This window comes from Phyllobates terribilis, unplaced genomic scaffold, assembly GCF_046119375.1.
Source record: "Phyllobates terribilis strain yellow unplaced genomic scaffold, ASM4611937v1 Scaffold_5__5_contigs__length_657084704, whole genome shotgun sequence".
In the NCBI taxonomy this organism is placed as follows: domain Eukaryota; kingdom Metazoa; phylum Chordata; class Amphibia; order Anura; family Dendrobatidae; genus Phyllobates; species Phyllobates terribilis.
Genome location: NW_027362765.1, coordinates 100,874,721 through 100,891,633, shown reverse-complemented (window position 1 = coordinate 100,891,633; position 16,913 = coordinate 100,874,721). Strand labels below are relative to the sequence as shown.

The following is a 16,913-nucleotide window of genomic DNA, read 5'->3' as shown; positions in this document are numbered from 1 at the left end:
AAATGGTTCTCTAAATTGGATCTCAGGGGGGCGTACAATCTGATTAGGATGAAGGAGGGGGATGAGTGGAAGACGGCTTTTAACACTCCGGAGGGACATTATGAGAACCTTGTCATGCCATTTGGTCTGACTAATGCCCCGGCGGTGTTCCAACACTTTGTTCATGACATTTTTCGCTGCCTGGTGGGTCAGTTTGTTGTTATTTATCTGGATGACATCTTAATTTACTCGCCTGATCTTGTGTCTCATCAGGAGCATGTTAGGCAGGTGTTACAGATCTTGCGGGATAATAAACTGTACGCCAAGTGGGAAAAGTGTGTGTTCGTCGTTCAGGAACTCCAGTTTCTAGGTTTCCTGGTGTCAGCGTCTGGTTTTCGTATGGACCCTGGGAAAGTGCGGGCAGTTCTTGAGTGGGATCTGCCAGAGAATCTTAAGGCACTACAACGTTTTCTGGGGTTTGCTAATTATTACCGAAAATTCATTCGTAATTTCTCGTCCATGGTTAAACCTCTCACAGACATGACAAAAAAAGGGACGGATTTTTCTAGGTGGTCTGACAAGGCTTGTCAAGCTTTCTCCTCCTTGAAAAAATGTTTTGCCTCGGCACCCATACTCATTCAACCTGATGCTTCACAGCCATTCATTGTAGAGGTAGACCCTTCTTAGGTAGGGGTAGGGGCAGTATTATCACAAGGTTCGTCTCCTGGTAAATGGCGTCCGTGCGCTTTTTTCTCTAAAAAATTGTCATCCGCTGAGAGGAATTACGATGTCGGCAATAGGGAACTCTTGGCCATTAAGTTAGCTTTTGAGGAGTGGCGCCATTTTTTGGAGGGGGCTATCCATCCGGTCACCGTCATCACCGATCACAAGAACCGGCTATATCTGGAGTCCGCAAAACGTCTGAATCCCAGACAAGCTAGGTGGTCATTGTTTTTTACCAGGTTTAATTTTGTCGTCACATATCGTCCTGGATCAAAAAATGTAAAGGCGGATGCCTTATCTCGTAGTTTCCCTGGGGCCGGGAATACGGATGACCCAGTTCCTATCCTTCAGGAGGGGGTGGTGGTGTCGGCAGTATTCTCTGAGCTTGAGGAGGAAGTATTGGAGGCTCAGGGGGACGCCCCTGTTTGGACCTCCTGGGAGACTGTTCCAGATCAGTTGTGACAAAAGGTGATCGAGGCACACCATAACTCAGCTTTGGCAGGGCACCCAGGGAGTAAAGCAACTGTGGATCTTCTTTCGCGTCGGTTTTGGTGGCCTAATTTACTTAGGGAGGTGGGAACTTTTGTTGCGTCTTGTGGGGTTTGTAAGCACTCTAAGACCCCACGTACCCGTCCGTCTGGGGCTCTCTTACCTTTGAAGATCCCGGAGCGTCCTTGGACTCATCTGTCTATGGACTATATTACGGCTCAACGGTCATACTCGTTGTAGTGGACAGGTTCAGCAAGATGGCACATTTTATCGCTCTTCCCGCTCTTCCTAATGCTAAAACTCTTGCGCAGGTGTTCATTGGGGAGATTGTAAGGCTTCACGGTGTACCCTCTGATGTGGTGTCTGATCGGGGGTCTCAGTTTGTGTCCAAATTCTGGAGGGCATTTTGTACACGGCGGGGGATGCATTTATCGTTTTCTTCGGCTTTTCATCCTCAGACCAATGGTCAGACGGAACGTCTGAACCAGAGTTTGGAGACATATCTCCGGTGTTTTGTGTCAGAGAACCTGGAGGACTGGGCGTCTTTCTTACCTCTGGCGGAGTTTGCTCTTAATAATAGGCGGAGTGAGTCCACTGGTAAGTCCCCGTTTTTTGGGGCATATGGTTTTCACCCCCAGTTTTGTACTTTCAGTAGGGGGGGCTCTTCGGGGGTTCCTGAGGAGGATCGATTTTCATCATCACTCGCTTCGATATGGAAAGGGTTGCTGTATAATCTAAGTTCTATGGGGAACCGATACAAACGTATGGCTGATAGGAAGAGAGTGTCTGGTCCGGACCTAAGTGTGAACAATCGGGTATGGTTGTCTACCAAGAATATAAAACTTAAGGTTCCCTCCTGGAAACTGGGTCCCAGGTTCATCGGGCCGTATAGGACCTGCTCTATAATTAATCCGGTGGCATTTCGTCTTGACCTCCCCTCTACTTTTAAAATTCACAACGTGTTCCACAGATCTTTGCTTAAAAGGTATGTGGCGCCGGTGATACCGTCACCTTTACCTCCTCCTCCTGTGGTGGTCAATGGTAACTTGGAGTTTCAGGTATCGAAGGTCATCGATTCACGTTTTAATCGCCGGTCCCTTCAGTACCTGGTTCATTGGAAGGGGTATGGTCCTGAGGAGAGGATGTGGGTTCCTGCGTCGGATATTAACGCAGACCGATTAATTCGGGCCTTCCACACGACTCACCCGGATAAACCTGGCCCTGAGGGTCCGGAGGCCCCTCGTAGAAGGGGGGGTACTGTCACGGGTGTGTCGCCACGAAGATCATCGCGACTACACAGCCTGACTTCTCGCAGCTGAGTTTTTGGTGCTTGGGGTTTTTCGTCAGGGAGGGAGTTAATTCTCTCTCTCTGTGCTAGACGAGGCCCAGCCTCGCCCAGCTGCAGTTAATTCTGCAGTATTGGGACTCCTTCAAATACCTGCCATTCTGATAGGGTAGTTGTCGGTGAAAGCTTTTCATGCAGACTATCAGAGTGATACGTGGTATTGTGGAGTTAGGAGCGAAGTGTACTCGGTGTGGTTTTTTCCCTTCCTCGCTTTATTCTTTATCCCCTTACCCGTTGGTGTTCCCTCCGTTGTAGTGGTGTAAGTTTTTGTATGCAAGGTGGTTTTGGGTTTGCCCCTTGTACTGTCTCGTTCATCTTGTACTGTGTTTGGCATATACGGTCCTGTCCCCAATTGTTGTGATCGGGGTCCTTCTCAGGACTAGATTACTGAGGTTCAGGGATTCTCAGGAGGTAGGTTTACGCTGGCGGCCTGGACCTCTGTACCATCAACAGTACCTCCAGGTAGAGGGATTAGGCAGGGCCTCAGTGTAGGGTCAGCATAGGCCCCTGACCTCCTGAACGCCGAGACAGCGTGACACTCGGGTACCCATCTTCTCGGCCTGGCAGGGTTGTCCACTTCACTGGGCTTCCCCTACCTGCTGCTATTGGGGAGAGTGCTTAGTCCCAAGGTAATTAGTTGCGATCCCCCCCAACCGCTCTGGTGTTTTTCTTAAAAAACATTGGAAGGCGCAGATTGCAAGCGGTTTGCAATTTGCATTTCTTTGTTGCATTACCATGGAGGTTGACCCCAACTTCGTGCCTCATTATGTGAGGCTTAAACATACTATTCATATTCATTTCACAGAGGGTGGAGCTGATGAAAGAAATTTGCGTTATGTAGTCCTGGATGAGCTTCAAGAGCTCCTTTGTGTGCAGAGGAATGATAACCTATCTATCCAGGGTTATCCTAAACATGGCGATTATGACATCACCTTCACCAAGGAAGGTATTCTCCGTGATGTTTGGTAAGGGCTAGAAAGGCCAAAAAAAGTCCTGTTTTAAAAGGAATACAAGTTATCGAGCACGTCCTGGATGAGGTAAAGATGGTAATTGTCGTTTTTTCACCTTTTGTTACTTCCTTTGAATTAACATGCTTCTTGGCAATGTACTTTAAAAATGTTAAATGCATAGGGAAAGTGCTCAATGAATTTAACATATGGACATCCAAATGGAAATTTTTAGTTACATGTATAAGAGATACTTACTTTCCAGGTGGTGTGAGACTTCCTCCTGCACATTTTAAAATGGGATCCTCAAATGGAGATTTTTTCTTTTCAGGCATGCCGCCCTTTTACAGAAACTGTGGTAAATATGGCCATTTGAAGGATGATTTCCTGGTAACTTGTAGAAACAGTGCCAGTGCGGAACATGATACTAAAGAATGTACACAGGATAAAAAATGTAACTTTTTTCTATTTTTTTTGCCCACACAGATTCCGGGAAAATGAATAGAGATGGAGGGAAGAGACCAAAATGTCCGAACACGAACCTACAGGGCAGACCACCCCTCAGGAGGAGGAACAAAAACCTGGGGCCTCAGGGAGCAAAGAGGGCGAGTCAAGTGATGAGGAATGCTCCAAGGTAACAAAGGGTAACTCCCAAACAGTGGGGAAAAACTGGCATCAAGATAAAAGGGAGGCCAAAAGAAAGGCGGAAAAGAAACAAAAGGACTTGATCGGTTTAATCAAAAGGGACCAGCAGAAGGTTGACACTGTGCCCGAGGCACAATCTTGGTTTCCTGGGTCTGAGTCTGAAGCTGAATGGACTAAGGTGGGTCCCCATAACAAAAAGAAAAAAGGGAAGAAGGATGGTTCTGATGTAGTCGTTCGTGGGGATTGAATGGACACGTCTCCTGGCGGGAAGGTGGATGCTGGTCCCCAAAGGTCCCGGACATCGCTGTCACTGGTGGGGAGCCGTCTGGAGACCCATCTGATGAGGACCTGGATGGTCAACCCATGGAGACCCAGGGTGCTGTTCCGGTTGGTGGCCTCCCGAATTACTCACAAGTGGTGTCGGGTCATTGTCTTGGTTAGTGTAGTTCCTCCTCCATTGAGTCTCTACTTACAGTGAATTCGGAAGAGGGAAGTAGCATGAGTGTAAGTGGTCTGGCCAGTTCAGCGGATAGAAAATAAATTCCGTATTTCTGTTCTATATAATTTTTTTTTTCTTCCTAATGGCTGAACTTAAGGACATTTCCCTCAATGTGAGTGGTCTAAAATCAAAAAGCAGAAGAGTTACTCTGTTTCATTTTTTCACTTGTCTTAAAGCTTTAGTTTTTTTCTTACAAGAATGCAATATCCCGCATACAGTGTCCTACAAAAAATATAAGAAGGATTGGAAGTGTGGTCCATCAGTGTGGTCCGGGTCAAATACTACCGGGTCAACAGGTAGCTATACTTTTTAAAGGAAATTTTACCATTATTTATTAATACCTTTGAATCTTTTATTTTGGCAGGTGATTTTAATTTTATTTTAAAGGGTGAATGTCGGCACTCTACAGCTGTAAGTAGGAACTATGCTAAAACTTCCAGTATGGTAAGCAATATTTTAAGTGATTTTAGACTTATTGATATTTATAAAGAGTGCAATAAGACTAGTCCAGCAGAAGCCGACTTGGAGCAATTTTATAAAAATTGTAGGAGGAGGAAAAACCCCAATGTCTTTAAGTGCTTGGTGGGATAAAATAAAAATAAAGGATTTTTTTATTAAAAAAAGTATATACAAAGCTAAAGAAAGTTTAGAATTATATAATTTATATACCCTGTTACAGACTTTGTATAAACATAAGGAAAATGGCCTCAAAGTAGAAAAAGATATTAAAATATTGAAAGAAAAATTAACAAAATTGTTAGAACAAAAGGGGAAAGAGATTATTTTCCGCTCCAGAATAAAACATATGGAGGAAGATCAAAAATGTTCTAGACATTTTTTTAAGAAAATTAGAGAGAAACAAACAGTAATTGAAGATATAGAAGGAGAGAAAAATATGGAAAAAAATTTAGAGAAGGTTCATGGTTATTATTCTAATCTTTTTAATGATAAAACTATACAGTAGATCAAAATATAATGCATAATTCCCTAGAAGAAATAACATCTGTCTTAGATCCTGCCCCCCAAGAGCTTTTATCACAAGATATAACAGAACAAGAAATTTTAGAAACCATGAAAAGTTTTAAAATTGGTAAAGTCCCTGGATCAGATGGTATTCCTATAGAGTTTTATGTAAAGTGTTATGATATTTTAAAAGAAGATCTGTTTTATTTATTTACTGATTTTTTTAATGATAAGATTTTATTGAATTCATGGAAAAAAGGGGAGGTCTCATTGTTACATAAGAAAGGTGAAAAGACAGACCTAAAAAACTGGAGACCTATAAAACTCCTAAATAGTGATTATAAAATAATGGCAAAAATCTGTGCGAATCGTTTTGAAAAAATAATAGGAAAAATAATCTACTCAAACCAAGTATGTGGTGTGCCTGAGCGCAGTATCTGGGACAATCTAAACCTAGTCAAGGAATGCATTGAAGAAATTAAAACCAGAAAAGGGAAGATGGCGATATTATCAATTGACTTTGAAAAAGCTTTTGACAAGGTTTCTCACTTTTATATTTTTAAGGTTTTGGAGAAAATGGGTGTACCAGAAGGTTTTTTTTATTGTCGTTTAAAGCATTTTATAAGGACTGCACAAGTAAGATTTTAGCAAATGGTTTTAAGATACAAGATGTTTTTTTTTTTTATATCAGCGGTAAAGCAGGGGTGCCCCCTGTCCCCACTACTTTTTATTTGTGCTCTTGAGCCACTTTTATGTGCAATACGCAGAGATAGACAAATATGTGGTATCCCTCTACCTGGAAGCAAAGGAACAGAAGCAAAATGGTGGGCTACATGGACGATGTTGCGGTCCTTTGCCGAGATGCACCATCACTACAAAACTCAAAGAGATCCAATCCTTTTGTACAGCTTCTGGTTTTAAGGTTAATTTGAATAAAATTTGTATTTTCAGTATTGGGGAGATGATTTTACATGATGTTTTTAATCCCTATAACTGAATCTATTACTATTTTAGGTGTTTCTTTCTGTGAATCCAATAATGGACTAAATAATTGGGAGGCGGTAGCTCAGAAAGTGAATACGAAAATATGTATGTGGAATATGAGAAAATTAACGATGGAGAGTAAAGTATTAATTATAAAAATGGTTATTTTGCCTCTTTTATTGTATCTGAGTTTGGTCTCCCCCCTGTAAATATTTTAAAATCTTTTACTAAAGCATGTTTTACTTTTTTCTGGAACTCTCAAGATGGAGAAATTAAAAATAGAAACTAACAAAACCAAAGTGCGAAGGTGGGAAAGATTTTCCAGATTTTAGTAGATTCCTTTTAGTTAAATTTTTCTGCTTCTGTTTTAATGCCCTTTTTAAATGTCACTATTGATCCTTTTTTATGCGTTATGACACTGTTTTTTTATGAGAAGGTTTGGGTGGTTTGAAGCTGTTTTACCATCTCCATATGCTTTTAAACTACCAACGCATTATTTAATTTTAGGAAAAATAGTGACTGATTTTCATTTAGGGGAAAGAGAAGCGGTAGACCTACGAAATAGTAAAAAATTAATCAACATTTTTTGTAAAAATGAAGTTTTATATAATATTGATGGCTATGATGATGAACAAATAATGTATATATGGAAAATAATTAATGCAAAATATCTTTCCTTTAGTCCCTATATCCGATCACTCACTCGCTCTTGTCACCTGCATCTTAAAACCATCTCCAAAATCTGACCTTTTCTCACCTTTAAAACTGCTAAAACTCTTACTGTCACTCTTATTCACTCTCGTCTGGACTACTGCAACTCTCTTCTGATCGGTCTCCCTCTTACCAAACTTTCTCCTCTCCAATCCATCCTGAATGCGGCAGCCAGGGTTGTATTTCTGTCCAGCCGCTTCACTGATGCCTCCATCTTGTGCCAGTCATTACACTTGTTACCCATTCGCTACAGGGTTCAATATAAACTCATCGCTCTCACCCACAAAGCTCTCCACAGTTCTGCACCACCTTATATCTCCTCTCTCATCTCTGTCTATCGCCCTACACCTGCCCTCCATTCCACAAATGACCTAAGACTAACATCCCCCATAATCCGAACCTCGCACCTCCTGCGCCAGTTCTCTGGAATCCAGTACCCCAGGCAATCCAATTGATGCCTTGCCCCCACGTCTTCCCGCACGCTTTAAAAACCCATCTCTTTAAGCAAGCCTACCACCTTAAATACGCAGTAAACTAACTTTCCCCTGTTACCTCTTAAATGTTATTCAGAATCTGCTCCCTACTGTTCATCTGTCTCTACACCCTCCATGCACACGATAACTGCACTCGATACTTGATTATTGCACTTAAACATACGGGCTAATGACCGGATCATGCAGCTTTATATGAAAATCTTTATTAGAATTGCCGGACCTGAAAGAACAAGTACTTTTCACCTATTGTGTCCCCCATTTCCTTGTAGATTGTAAGCTTGCAAGCAGAGACCTCACTCTTGATGTAACTGTTTAAACTGTCTTACCTTGTATTGAATTTATTGTCTGTACATGTCCCCGCTTAATTGTAAAGTGCTGCGGAATATGTTGGCGCTATATAAATAAAAATTAAGGGAACACTTAAACAACAGAATATAACTCCAATTAAATCTAACTTCTGTGAAATCAAACTGTCCACTTAGGAAGCAACACTGATTGACAATCAATTTCACATGCTGTTGTGCAAATGGAATAGACAATAGATGGAAATTATTGCAAATTATCAAGACACCCTCAATAAAGGAGTGGTTCTGCAGGTGGGGACCACAGACCACATCTCTGTACCAATGCTTTCTGGCTGATGTTTTGGTCACTTTTGAATGTTGGTTGTGCTTTCACACTCGTGGTAGCATGAGACTGACTCTACAACCCAATGAAATTGCTCAGGTAGTGGAGCTCATCCAGGATGGCACATTAATACGAGCTGTGGCAAGAAGGTTTGCTGTGTCTGCCAGCGCAGTGTCCAGAGGCTGAAGGCGCTGCCAGGAGACAGGCCAGTACACCAGGGGCCGTAGGAGGGCAACAACCCAGCAGCAGGACCGCTACCTCCGCCTTTGTGCAAGTAGGTACAGGAGGAGCACTGCCAGAGCCCTGCAAAATGACCTCCAGCAGCCCACAAATGTTCATGTGTCTGCACAAACGGTTAGAAACTGACTCCATGAGGGCCCAACGTCCACAGATGGGGGTTGTGCTCACACAGCCCAACACCGTGCAGGACGCTTGGCACTTGCCACAGAACACCAGGATTGGCAAAGTCGCCATTGGTGCCCTGTGCTCTTCACAGATGAAAGCAGGTTCACACTGAGCACATGTGACAGACGTGACAGAGTGTGGAGACACCGTGGAGAGTGATCTGCTGTCTGAAACATCCTTCAGCATGACCGGTTTGGCAGTGGGTCAGTAGTGGTGTGGGGTGGCATTTCTTTGGAGGGCCGCACAGCCCTCCATGTGCTCACCAGAGGTAGCCTGACTGCCATTAGTTACCGAAATGAGATCCTCAGACCCCTTGTGAGACCATATGCTGGTGCAGTTGGCCCAGGGTTCCTCCTAATGCAGGACAATGCCAGACCTCATGTGGCTGGAGTGTGTCAGCAGTTCCTGCAAGATGAAGGCATTGAAGCTATGGACTGGCCTGCCCGTTCCCGAGACCTGAATCCGATTGAGCACATTGGGACATCATGTCTCACTCCATCCACCAACCACAGACCACTACAAACTGTCCAGGAGTTGGCTGATTCTTTAGTCCAGGTCTGGGAGGAGATTCCACAGGAGACCATCTGCGAACTCATCAGGAGCATGCCCAGGCGTTGTAGGGAGGTTATACAGGCACGTGGAGGCCACACACAATACTCAGCCTCATTTTGACTTGTTTTAAGGACATTACATCAAAGTTGGATCAGCCTGTAGTGTGTTTATCCACTTTAATTTTATGGGTGACTCCAAATCCAGGCCTCCATTGGTTAATAAATTTGATTTCCATTGATGATTTTTGTGTGATTTTGTTGTCAGCACATTCAACTTTGTACAGAACAAAGGGTTCAATGAGAATATTTCATTCATTCATATCTAGGATGTGTTATTTGAGTGTTCCCTTTATTTTTTTGAGCAGTGTATTATTATTATTATTATTATTATCTTTTTAATATACAGAGAGATGTGGCTTGGAGCTGCGCACATCAATGTCTTCCGTGCCGGGCATTCCAGTATATAAGAGGATTCGTGAGGTCTGCCATTTGCCCAAGAAACGGATGTCAAGAGGAAGAATCAGTGAAACACCTATTATGGACTTACCCCTTTGCAAAGGCATTCTGGAGAAAATTGCTCCCCCTGCTGGAAAAAGTGACAGACCTCAAAGACTTTAATTATGCTACAATACTCTATGGACTTATAGAATGCCCAACAAAGGACCAAAAAATTATGTCATGGAAGACAATAAATTGCGCCAAAATAACTCTCTGGAAAGCCCGAAATATTTTAATTTTTAATCATGATGAATTGTCATTAAACAATGTGTTTGGATTTTTCTTAAGTGAAATGTATGTATATTATTTATTAGATAAAAAAAAAAAAAGATCAAAATATCTCCCTAAAATGGGTTGTTAATGTATGAAACACATTTTGAATTCTTTGTAACATTTTATAAATTTGAACATATGTAAATTTTTATCTTATTTGACTCATTTATGTTTTAAGTCTCGCCTGTTTGAGACAGAATATAACAATCTGTAATGGAATTTATGTAAAAAGTTTTTATTTCTGTATAAATTTTAAATAAAACTGACTTTATTCCTGTGAGTGGATAGCCAAATTAAAAAAAATCTGTTATCAGTTTAATATCTGATACGTCCCCTATCTGGGGACCATATATTAAATGGATTTTTAGAACAGGGAGATGGAAAAAGAGCTTGCTCTGTCCACTCCACGCATTGACCTGGTATTGCAGTATCTCCAGGACCGGTGCACCCCTTCTTTAATGCAGATGCTAAAATCAGAAAGAATTGAATTCAATGCTTTTTGTTCATTTTGCTTGTTTGTCGGATTTTGGGATGGACTCTTTGGTAGAGATGAGCGTTGTTCTACTCGAACTGTTCGCCAATCTCAAATTCGAGCTGTTTTGGGCGGTGTTCGAGCCGGTCGGCGAACACGAACAATTTGAGAAAAATTCGGCTGTTCGAGGTTATGTTCGATAACTGTTCGTGCACCAAAATCATAACTGGATTTTTTCTCAGTAATGATGAAAATTAATGTTAATACGCAGTTTGAGTGTACAGCGGGGCGGGGGGAGGGGCATGGGATGGATCTCTGCAGGAACAATGAAGATCTCCATTTTTTTTTCTCTTTCCCGCATTTGCAGTGGGGAGGTGCAATCTGTCAGCCTATCAGCAGCGCACACACGGAGCGAAGTGCTTTTTTTCACACAAGCAAGGGCATGTGTGATTGGCAGTGTATGTCACATGTCCTTGCTCTATAAGACCAAGCCATTTTCCCCGTCGCCACCATTTTCTCACTGCTGCAGCTACGTGTTAGACGGCACCGCTGTTGCTGTGTGCGCTATACCTTGTTAATTTCAAGCCAATTTTCGCACAAATATACAGATAGCTTGGGAGTAGGGAATAGTTGTGATTGCAGTCCTTTTAAGGACTAGGTTACAGCATTTCCTACGACTTTTATCAGGCAGGTCTGTGCTCTTAAATAGATAGATTGTGGGAGTAAAGACTAATTGTAATTGGAGTCCTTTTCAGGACTAGGTTACATCAGTTCCTATCAGTTTTTGCCAGGCAGGTCTGTGCCAGTGCTGTGCAAGTTTTTTTCACAGCATTTGGCTGAATCTAGCAAAGCTAATCCTTTTTGGCCTATTGCAGAGTGTGTTAGTCAGTGGAGTAGCCTATCTGTGTTGCAAGATATACCACCTGTGTATAGAATACCAATTTTTTTACTGCACCTAGTGAAGTAAAATCTTTTGGGCATAGCATCATTCTATTAGTCCATCTATACTGACCTCCATCAGGTTGCAAACTGAATATAATTTTTTTCTGCATCTAGCTCTGAAAAAATATTTGGGCTTCTAGCGGTGTGTGGGACTTGGTCTATTAGTCCATCTATACTGACCTCCATCAGGTTGCAAATTAAAAATAATTTTTTTCTGCATCTAGCTCTGAAAAAATATTTGGGCTTCTAGCAGTGTGTGGGACTTGGTCTATTAGTCCATCTATACTGACCTCCATCAGGTTGCAAATTAAAAATAATTTTTTTCTTCATTTATCTCTGAAAAAATATTTGGGCTTCTAGCAGCGTGTGGGACTTGTTCTATTAGTCCATCTATACTGACCTCCATCAGGTTGCAAATTAAAAATAATTTTTTTCTGCATCTAGCTCTGAAAAAATATTTGGGCTTCTAGCAGTGTGTGGGACTTGGTCTATTAGTCCATCTATACTGACCTCCATCAGGTTGCAAATTAAAAATAATTTTTTTCTGCATCTAGCTCTGAAAAAATATTTGGGCTTCTAGCAGTGTGTGGGACTTGGTCTATTAGTCCATCTATACTGACCTCCATCAGGTTGCAAATTGAATAAAAAAATTTTCTGCATCTAGCTCTGAAAAAATATTTGGGCTTCTAGCGGTGTGTGGGACTTGGTCTATTAGTCCATCTATACTGACCTCCATCAGGTTGCAAATTAAAAATAATTTTTTTCTGCATCTAGCTCTGAAAAAATATTTGGGCTTCTAGCAGTGTGTGGGACTTGGTCTATTAGTCCATCTATACTGACCTCCATCAGGTTGCAAATTAAAAATAATTTTTTTCTTCATTTAGCTCTGAAAAAATATTTGGGCTTCTAGCAGTGTGTGGGACTTGTTCTATTAGTCCTTCTATACTGACGTCCAGCAGGTTGCAAATTGAATATAATTTTTTTCTGCATCTAGCTCTGAAAAAATATTTGGGCTTCTAGCGGTGTGTGGGACTTGGTCTATTAGTCCATCTATACTGACCTCCATCAGGTTGCAAATTAAAAATAATTTTTTTCTGCATCTAGCTCTGAAAAAATATTTGGGCTTCTAGCAGCGTGTGGGACTTGGTCTATTAGTCCATCTATACTGACCTCCATCAGGTTGCAAATTAAAAATAATTTTTTTCTGCATCTAGCTCTGAAAAAATATTTGGGCTTCTAGCAGTGTGTGGGACTTGGTCTATTAGTCCATCTATACTGACCTCCATCAGGTTGCAAATTAAAAATAATTTTTTTCTGCATCTAGCTCTGAAAAAATATTTGGGCTTCTAGCAGTGTGTGGGACTTGGTCTATTAGTCCATCTATACTGACCTCCATCAGGTTGCAAATTGAATAAAAAAAATTTCTGCATCTAGCTCTGAAAAAATATTTGGGCTTCTAGCGGTGTGTGGGACTTGGTCTATTAGTCCATCTATACTGACCTCCATCAGGTTGCAAATTAAAAATAATTTTTTTCTGCATCTAACCCAGCCAATAGTTTTGGCCTAATACCACAGTTTGGCCACTCAGCTCTGCTCGGTTACCATCCATTGTTTTTTTGTGCAAACAACTCCAGAGTTGTGAATTAGTTAACCACCAAAATGAGTGGAAAAAGGCCTGCTGCTGGTGGAAAGGGGAATAGGCGTGTTGGGAAGGGGAAAAAAGGTTGTGTCCGTGGGGTAGGTGCAGAAGAAAGACCATCTTCCAGCCAAACTAAAATGTCTACTTCTTTTAGCGGACAATGTGATAAGATCCCTTTCTTACGGCCACGCCAATCGCTACAAATTCCAGATGAGGCACAAAAACAGCAGGTGCTTCAACGGATATCAAGTGCTCCTTTAAGTGGGCTCTCCTCCACATCAACTTCAACATCACAAATACTCCAGTCCTCAAAGGTGTCACCCAAATCGCACTTGCTTCCTCACAGCTCCCAAATCTCCAGCTGCCCGTCTGAGTATGAGGTAGAACAGATGGTTGAGTCTGCAGAGCTGTTTACTCATACTATAGCCTGGGAATCAGAGGTCGACTCCAGCGCTTCTGTGAATCCAGACGAGGAAATGATCTGCACTGATGCCCAGAATCTTTATGAGTCGGATCCAGGACCAGACGCAGAAGGTTCGGACCATAATGTAGACCCTCATTCCCAAACTGTAACTCCTGTTGGTGGAGACAATGAGGAAGACGATGATAAGACTCAAATACCTGATTGGAGCGACAACTTTAGTTTTTTGTCAGGGCAGGAACAGGTTGGCTCTGAGGACGACGGGTGTGATAACGCACAGGGTGATGATGATGAGGTCGGAGATCCCACTTACTGTCAACCCACAGTCAGCCAAGAGATCAGGTCAGCAGAGGAGGTGGAGGAAGATGCTAGTGACGACGAGGTCAGGTTGCGCCTTCCTGGACAGAGACGTAGTACTGGAAGCACGTCAACAACTGCATCCTCAAACACAACTCTGCCTCTCACCACAAGTCGTGGTGGCTCTTCAGGTCGCATGGGTGCTAAGCCTTGCATAGCCTGGGCATTTTTTCAGATCGATAAAGATGACCCAACTCGTGTTATCTGTAACATTTGTCAGCAAAAGCTAAGTAGAGGCCAAAAAATACATAGTTTGAGTACTTCATGCATGAACCGGCACATGGACATGAAGCATAAGTTGCAGTGGGAAGCTCAGTGTGCTACAATGCGGTCTAGCCGGCCGGGCCAACCACCGTCTGCCATATCTTGTGCATCCGCGGCCTCTTCATCCTCTGTGACTGGGGGGACAGCAGTCACACCTGTTTTGGGGCGCAGACCTGCCACCTCTTTACCCGCAACAGCCAGCGTGATTGGCAGGTCATCATTTTCTTTGGAGGTGGTAACACCAGCTGGTCTTGAGCGCTGTCCGACATCGATAGCACCACCTTTGGATCAAGGCAACCTAACATGTCCGCCTGCATCTTCCTCACAGACCGGCAGTTTGCCGGGGACACCCTTATCAACCCCGTCTAAGCACAATAGCCAGCCCTCGGTCCCTCAGATGTGGACAAGTAAAAGACCATTTCCTCCTAGCCATGAGAAAGCTAAGAGGTTGAATTTCACCATCTGCAAGCTCTTGGCTACAGAAATGCTGCCTTTCCGCCTGGTGGACACAGAGGATTTTCGAGACCTTATGTCCGTCGCAGTGCCCCAGTACTAGATGCCCAGTCGGCACTACTTCTCAAAGAAAGGTGTGCCTGCGCTCCACCAGCATGTCGCACACAACATCACCGCTTCTTTGAGAAACTCTGTGTGTGACAGGGTGCATTTCACCACAGACACTTGGACGAGTAGGCATGGACAGGGGCGTTACATGTCGCTGACTGGGCACTGGGTAACTATGGTGACAGCAGGACAAGGGGCTGCTGTCCAAGTCTTGCCGTCCCCACGAGTTGTGCGTCAATCCTCTTTATGTCATTTTTCCTCCACTGCTTCTGCCTCCTCAACCTCCTCTCGGTCTTCCACCTGCACCCAAAGCCTGTCTGGTCATGCCACAAGCTTTCTAACTGCGCAGAAGGGATCCTGCACACCTCCTTACTATGCTGGCAGTAGGGCTCAACGTCATCAGGCGGTTTTTACATTGAAATGTCTGGGAAATGTGAGTCAAACAGCTGAGGAGTTGTGGTCAGCTCTGGAGAACCAATTTCATGAATGGTTGTCTCCACTGGACCTGAAACCAGGGAAGGCCGTGTGCGACAATGCTGCAAACCTGGGTGCGGCCCTTCGCCGGGGCAATGTCACACACGTGCCTTGTATGGCTCACGTGTTGAACCTGGTTGTCCAGCAATTTTTAGCCCACTATCCCAGACTAGATGGCCTTCTGCAGAGGGCACGGTCGCTGTGTGCTCACTTCCGCCGTTCGCATCCCGCAGCTCAGCGACTTACATCTCTACAGAAGTCGTTGGGCCTGCCACTTCACCGGCTAAAATGCGATGTGCCTACCCGGTGGAATTCAACTCTGCACATGTTGCAGCGACTGTGGCAGCACCGACAAGCCCTGGTGCAATACGTTCTGACGTATAGCCTGGGCCAACGAGATTCAGAGGTGGGGCAAATCACGCTGGAGGAGTGGTCTCAGATCAGGGACCTATGCACCCTTCTGCACAGTTTTGAAATGGCGACGAAGATGTTTAGTGCTGACGATGCCATTATCAGCATGACTATTCCGGTGATTTACATGCTGGAGTACATGTTAAACAGAATTCGGAGTCAGGTGGTGGCACAAGAGGAGGTGGAGGAAGTAGAGGAGGAGGAGTTGTATGCGGAAGGGCTAACATCTGCAAGGTCCAGACGGTCGGCAGCACCAAGGCGGCAGGCATGTGAGGGTGGGGGAGATGGTTTAACCAGGGCGCATGGTAGCAGCCAAACTAGTGAGGAAGGTGCAGGAGCCCAGGAAGAAGTGGAGGACGAACTGATGGAAGACTCATCAGATGAGGGAGACCTTGATCACATTTCTGTTGTGCGAGGTTGGGGGGAGAGGACAGAGGAAGGAAGCATGATTGTTACCTCGCCACCAACACAACAGGGACTTGGTGCTCCTGGATGCGCAACACACATGAGTGCCTTCTTGCTGCACTACCTGCAACATGACCCTCAAATTGTGAGAATTAGAAATAATCCTGACTACTGGGTTGCCACACTGTTAGATCCCCGGTACAAAAGTAAATTTGCAGAAATTATTCCTGCCATAGAAAGGGATGCACGCATGCAGGAGTATCAGCAGAGACTGTTGCAGAATCTTACATGTGCTTTTCCACAAAATACCAGTGGTGCACGTAGTGAATCTCACAGTTCCAACTTGCCAACCGTGGGACCGTCAAGTGTTCAGCACTCAAACCGTAACAGAACCACAGTATCTGCTGGTAACATCAATTTTGCGGAATCATTTCACCACTTTTTTAGCCCATCCTTTGCAAGGCCACAGGAGACAAGAAGTCTGACACATAGTCAACGCCTAGAGACGATGGTACAGGAGTATCTCCAAGTAAACATTGAAGCCACGACTGTGTCACTGGACCCTTGCTCTTTTTGGGCTTCCAATCTGGATAAATGGCCGGAGCTAGCCACTTACGCCTTGGAGATCTTGTCATGCCCCGCAGCCAGCGTTCTGTCTGAACGTGTGTTCAGCGCTGCTGGTGGTGTGCTGACAGATAAGCGCACGCGGCTCTCCACTGATAATGTAGACAGACTCACGTTCATAAAGATGAACAAATCATGGATCCGAAACGACTTTTCTACCCCTGTGTCATCCTGGGGAGAGTAAAAGCTTGATGATTGGTTAAAATCACC

General features: G+C 43.8%; 1 non-coding gene across 1 annotated transcript; it reads left to right on the top strand.

Moving 5' to 3' along the window:
• The first annotated feature begins 10,403 nt into the window (after positions 1–10,403).
• Positions 10,404–10,586, top strand: LOC141150832 (U2 spliceosomal RNA). Its single transcript, XR_012246930.1, has one exon. It is a non-coding gene; the product is annotated as a U2 spliceosomal RNA (small nuclear RNA).
• Positions 10,587–16,913: the final 6,327 nt, after the last annotated feature.